The sequence below is a fragment of the Hypomesus transpacificus genome, unplaced genomic scaffold (genome assembly GCF_021917145.1).
Source record: "Hypomesus transpacificus isolate Combined female unplaced genomic scaffold, fHypTra1 scaffold_91, whole genome shotgun sequence".
NCBI classification, from domain to species: domain Eukaryota; kingdom Metazoa; phylum Chordata; class Actinopteri; order Osmeriformes; family Osmeridae; genus Hypomesus; species Hypomesus transpacificus.
The window spans coordinates 28,586-34,912 of NW_025814042.1; the positions used below are offsets into that span (position 1 = coordinate 28,586).

A 6,327-nucleotide genomic window follows, 5' to 3' on the forward strand; every position below is an offset into this window, starting at 1 on the left:
GCTGCTATCGATTACTTGGAACTTAAGACTACATTGGCACAAAAGTCTTCATACTTTTTATGCACTGTATTATCTATGTTTTATGTTTTCGTTTTACTCTCTTTTTTATAGCTCTATGTCTGTTATTTTATGTGGAACTTGGCGTCTGAAATAAAGATTTATATATATATAAATACATTTATATATCAATGTTTTAGGATTTGTATAACTTTTTACCATTGCATACAAAATCGGAAATGCAATACTAAAAAGATCAGCTTTTGTTAAGAGATCCAAGATTACAAGATCCACAAGGCCTTGGCTAGAAACCAAGGAATGAGTGGGGGCTTGGTCAGCCCACACTCTCCTGAAATGTTGCGTGTGCGTCTTGCCAAGCCCGCGCGTGTGTAAGTTAAGGCTGAGTGTGTGAGGATGTGGAGCACGCGCGGGCAGGAGGAGGGGAGACATTCATTGGAAATTTGGCTGGAAATTAGCCAAGCAAGCATGTTTCAAATATTCACCAAAAATCGACCTTTGATCTTACAGTCAACTTTTTCACAGATTTGTGTTATAAACATTCTCAAGAGTCTTCATATGAACTTGTGATTGAATCAGAGTATCAGTTTTTGACTGGCTGATGTGTAAAGCATTATTTTAGCGTTAGCGATAAGTTCAATTTGCTTTATATCAATCATTTTTGGAGATATGAAGTTGCCTTTGCACACGGTAACATGTTGTAGTGTCTTCCATCGATATACCAAGTTTCGTGTTGATATCTCAAAGATTTGCTGAGACATGACTTCACATCCTGTTTGGCGGCTTTTCTGATGAATTTGATTGGCTGTACCGGACAAAGGGTTGTGAGGATCAAAATTCTTTTCGATAACTTTTGTGACGCTTGGTCTGAAGATCATCTCTGGTAACTTTGAAGAAGATATGACAAAAATTGTAGGAGGAGTAGGCTTTCAAAGGTTTTTGATAAAACCGGAAGTAGCGGAAAATCTATATAACCGGAAATTGACGCCATGGGGTGCGTTGAACTCGGCTTGAACCAGGGAATCCAATGGTACCTCATTTTTGAAAATGGGTCATACGGTTCAAAAGTTGCGTGTGTAAACACAAGTCCAACTTTGACCCGTTGGTGGCGCTGGAGTGGTCTAATGGGAGACATGAAACTTGGTGTAGGTATAGAATCAACTGTCCTTAATGAGTGTGCCAAATTTCACAAAAAGTTGTCGAAGTGTTCTAGGGGCTGCCATTGACTTCCATGGAACAAGAATAATAATAATAATAATAAATATAACTGCAAGCAGTAATGGCGGATTCCTCCAAACATTGCGAACCATTGAAAAATGTATTTCCTGTACAAATTGTCACTGTTAAGAATAATCCATGCTGCACATATACCAATGGGATTAACTCATTTAATGCAACACCAATACGATCCACAAGGGTCTTTGTTTCAAGCCAAGTAATGAGTGGGGGCTTGGTCAGGCCACAATTTCCTGGAATGTATTTTTGGGATTGTCTATATAACTGTAATGTGAATTTCAATTGAAAGTGCAATTAAAATGTGTGTTTGTATCCTTTATTGCAGTCAGTTATTGCAAAATCCTTTTGTCACTGACTGGATTGTTTTGTTTTTTACGTACTGTCTCACAAAGCAGAATATTTACATTTAGTCATTTAGCAGACGTTCTTATCCAGAGTGGCTTACAGTAAGTACAGGGACATTCCCCCCTAGGCAAGTAGGGTGAGGTGCCTTGCCCAGGGACACAACATCATTTGGCACAGTGGTGAATCGATCCGGCAACCTTCTGATTACTAGCTTGACTACCTCACTGCTCAGCCGTCTGACTCCAATATATGAATATGTCTTGACAGCTTAAGATAAACACTACAGCTAGATTATTGCAATAGAAAGTTATCATGTGGAAAATTGTCTGTATGTGTAATGCACTAATGTGCACTTATGTCAATGTATGATTTTATCAGAACAATAATTTGTTCTAGAATTGAAAGGAGGCATTGCATTAATTAGCTATATGGCAACAGTTAAAGTGTGTTGAAGTAAAGCAGAGGATGTTTAAAAAGAGATTCACTATGTATGAATATGGATGTATAAGAAAACAAAAGGCAAGAACAAAAACAAGGAGATTTGTAATTGTGATAACAAGGCACAAACAAAAACTCAACAAATTATTCTTTAGTAATCATTCAATGATCTCACTGAGTGAAAAACAATATTACACAACATGATTAAGGATTACAGCTACATTTTAACATGAAACAAAGGTTTGTAATTGAAAACATTGGGTACAATTTAAGAAATAGTATAAACACATTTCAACTATAGTATCATTTGTTACCTAATTTGTATTTTGTGTTTTTTGAGGCATGTCACCCAATGAAAAATCATATTGAGCAGGTTAACCAATGTTTTGCTGCTCCTGAATCTTCAGCAATGTTGAAAGTGCTTTGTGGTGTGGTTGTCAGCAGGACTTTGCTATAGAAAAAACGGACAGACACATCTCTAAAAGTGTACCATTTGTCTATCACCAACACATCATTTCCCCACACGTGACCATGATGGAGGCAGTCATGTCAGACACAGCATACACTGTTTGTCCATCACTTTGTGGGTCCTAGTCATGATTTTCTCCTTTTCTCTCTGCTCCAAGACTTTTACCAGTACATTTACCTGCACACACAGGAAACATTTAAACAACATTTTAGTAAATCAACACACTGTAAAACCCCTTTATGCATTCAGATTACTGCAAGGTTTCATGTGAAATCTGTTACAAATTATAGTATTACAAAAAGTCAAATGGCAAGTTCCTTGGCATGATTTCCTATTACAGGACATTGAAACAGATGCATTATTTATATGTATAATATTAGGATAGCACTTCTGATTTTTTTACATGGTAAATCATTTTAAGTGACTTTCTATTCGATGTGTTCTTGGATCAGAAATGATGTCGTTATTGATCTGGTCTGCTGGTTGTTTGGAAGAAACTCATCGTAACAAAAGGCCAAGTTTTGCACACATGTCAATTGGGATCGTTCATTGATGAAAATAGCATTCTGTCCTTGATTTTGGCGAGATGGGGTCAGCATTATGTCTGCAACTTTGACTGGGTTCCTTCAAAGAAAAAGGGGTTGAAACAAACAAGTGTGAGTACAATGAAACCAACATCTTACATAACAGCATACTTTGAAATCGCATTTAACATTATCAAAGTACCTATTTTTTTCATCACACACAAACCAATTGTGTTTCTGTGGGGTGAAGTCCTGAAGATGACCATTTTTGTGTTTTGGTGGCTTCCTGAAGTACAGCAGTGAAGTATGCCTTAAACGTTCCTTGTTTCACTTCTGAAACCTGGAATATACCCTTCTACTCTGATGTGCATCTTCGTAGTTGATGTTAAATTGAATCTATCGACAGATTACACACAGTTTGTTTAAAATGTGAAACTGATTTGACATTGCAACCACATCTTTAAACTGTACGAAAAAATAATAAATGCCTTTCCCAAGTTGAGCTCTTTGTCTTTAAACACTGCCTATGTATATAGACCATATTAACTATAAATTAATAACAAGTTTGAAGAGTCCATTAGCCGTAAAAGTAAACATTGAAACTGCAGCTTAAGACATGTTCAGGGCAAAACAGAAGTGTGACAGTGTTTGGGACCGAGGAAAAAATGCATATAGTAGCGGCTTTGTTTTAGTAAACGAACATATTAGTGGGGTCCAGAGAGAATAAAAGTATGATCTTTTTAAAAGCGCAATCTACGTTGTTTCAAGGTTATTGTGCTAAATTGAAGTTAACCTAGAGCTACGTCTATAAACTATTACTCAAAAGTATAGCTAACTTGTACATGTTGACGTTTATCGTTGATGAAAACAATTGGTTAACCTTTAGTATAACATCAGAAAAGACAGAAACATATTAGATTATTATACATAAGAAAATGTACCTTTCAAAGTGCTTGGATGATCTGTAGTTTCCTTGCAGTCATGTGAATTAAATTACGATACTGTACAAACGTGCATAGGTAATGGACATTGTTGCTCTGGCAAGAGCTTGTTTGCCCTGATTGGCTGATCTCACTTTCAACTTGTTTTGTTCGTTTTGTGGCTGCATTAAAACGATAAGCCTATTATTAGTTAAGTTAAATAAAATGTAATCGCAATATCATGTAGTTCTGTAATAATGTATTTTACCACTTTAACATCAGTGTTGCCTTCTGCCTCCAGGTACATGACATTGTTGTTTTTTTACGTCAGTGCACTGTTGAGCTAGGGAAAACACTTTCACTTTGACGTGACTTTGAGGAGTAAGTTATTTTATTAACTGTGGTATAATATTGGAATAAATATAGGAGTCAAAATGTTGATCGCTATTTGGAGCTTGTTTGAAAAAGAAAGTGATTGCGGGGTGACAGGTCATGTTGCTTGATAATTGTCTACATGCAGTGTGCCGCACACTTCAACAAATAACCATTTCAAAGTAAACAAAGGCGACCTGAAAACAAGTATTTACTTTGCATTCATGATCTGAACGAGACCAGTTCTTCTTGGCCGCTGTAGAACGTTTGCTGGAACGTGGCATCTAAAAAATACAGAAAAAATCACAACTATAAAAAGCCACATTCCACACTACTGAACAACTATTTCATAATCTTAAATAATTGTAACTTCATGCTCAACAGTTCTAGTATACAGACCTTTAAGAACATGATAAGATGGTTTGAATTCTCAAGACACCAACCTCTTTTTACTTTACACATCCAATATTTCCCTGTATTCTATTTCAACTGTGTACATTCGAATGTAAGTCTGTAGATATTAAGAAGCAGATAGATTGAAGACTATAAAAACAAATTTGTGTATATATAGATAAAATGTTACATTAGTACGAGCCCTTGACCTTTTAATAGCATTAAGGGGTATGTGTCTACATATTTGTTTAAAATTTTGCTATATAGTTTCGAGAACAAACAATGAAATAATTCCTGGAATTTCCGCTGATACTTCTTAACCACTTTCAGACCGACTTCAAACGTTCGCTTAAATGTTTTCTATTTTCCACAAAATCGAGAGTTATTTAACATTTTGTTAGCACTATCCTTGGTCACAATGTTTGAGTTAAATTATCCGGACACCTTCTAAAATGGCTGTTTCTCAAACCAATTAGCACTAGGCTACGGCTAGCACTACAGCTATCTTATCAAACAAGTTACAAACGTACTGTAGAACGTAACCCGTTAATGAGCAGCGTCACAATATGTGATCGTTCGAATGTCGGTCCCACAGCGTAACATGACAATAATGTTAAAAGTTTTATAGCTTGCAAGCCTGCAATACATACTGTAAACAAAGAAATCCTTAGCTCACCTAGCCTAGCTCAAATTAGCTAATATCTTGTTAGCTAATAACACGCCTTAAAACTATATCAAATAGTCTTCCAATTATCATACATATAATAACGCTAAGATACATGTTTTGTAGGCTACTGTCGTTATATGTAATGATTACTCACGGTCAAATAGTGCAACAAGGAAAATGAAAAGGGCTGCAGTAGTAACGCTAGTTGTCTTCAGGTCTTCAGAGATGAAATAAGTCTTCTTGTTTGGGTCCTGAAGGTGGAGTGCTGAAGCTCAAAATCGTGCATTAGAACGATCCCTCGCGATAGAGGAGCAGGATTTTTCTGTATCGCTTTAATACTTTCCTTCAACCCTTTTACAATGTGTTTGCATGTCCAGTTACTGCACATTTTTCAACGAACAAACATTTTGTTTCTTTATCGACACAGGCAAGTTTTCAGGACACCTATAGTCCGCATCCAATCAGAGCTCATATACGTGACACCTTCATAACATCCACCAATCGTGTACCCCAATATTCAACGTAGGACGTAAACATTCACATGCATTTTGGTGAGCCGGTAATACTGTCAGTGGGTGACAGACCTTCAAATGCATAAAAACAAGTCAAACAATTGTATTATTCAGGTATTCCGTAAAGAAGCATAGCAACATTACACTTGAACCAGCATATTTGTTAGGCTATATTATTAATAGGAAGTGCATTTTATGTGAATATTATTTATAATAACTAAATATATAGTTCAAGAAATGATCTGATTTAAAATAACTACTTTCTTTCCTTCACTTTTGTCTTGTAATACACAAAGATACAAGCCCTAAAGGGAACCTTTCCCTGAGGAAGCAACTACAATTCGAGCCCTATGCTCAAGCCTTACCAGAGTTGGTGTATCACAGTGAACTAGACATCCCATTCAACATTATATGCAAAAGGGAAAAATACACCAAA

The 6,327-nt window shown here is 36.2% G+C and overlaps 1 long non-coding RNA gene across 1 annotated transcript; it reads right to left on the reverse strand.

Annotated features, from left to right (window-relative positions):
• Positions 1 to 2,126: 2,126 nt before the first annotated feature.
• On the reverse strand, positions 2,127 to 5,793 carry LOC124466313. Its single transcript, XR_006955918.1, has 3 exons — positions 5,534 to 5,793; positions 4,535 to 4,603; positions 2,127 to 3,127 (listed from the first exon to the last, which is right to left on the reverse strand). It is a non-coding gene; the product is annotated as an uncharacterized LOC124466313 (long non-coding RNA).
• Between the last annotated feature and the right edge of the window lie 534 nt (positions 5,794 to 6,327).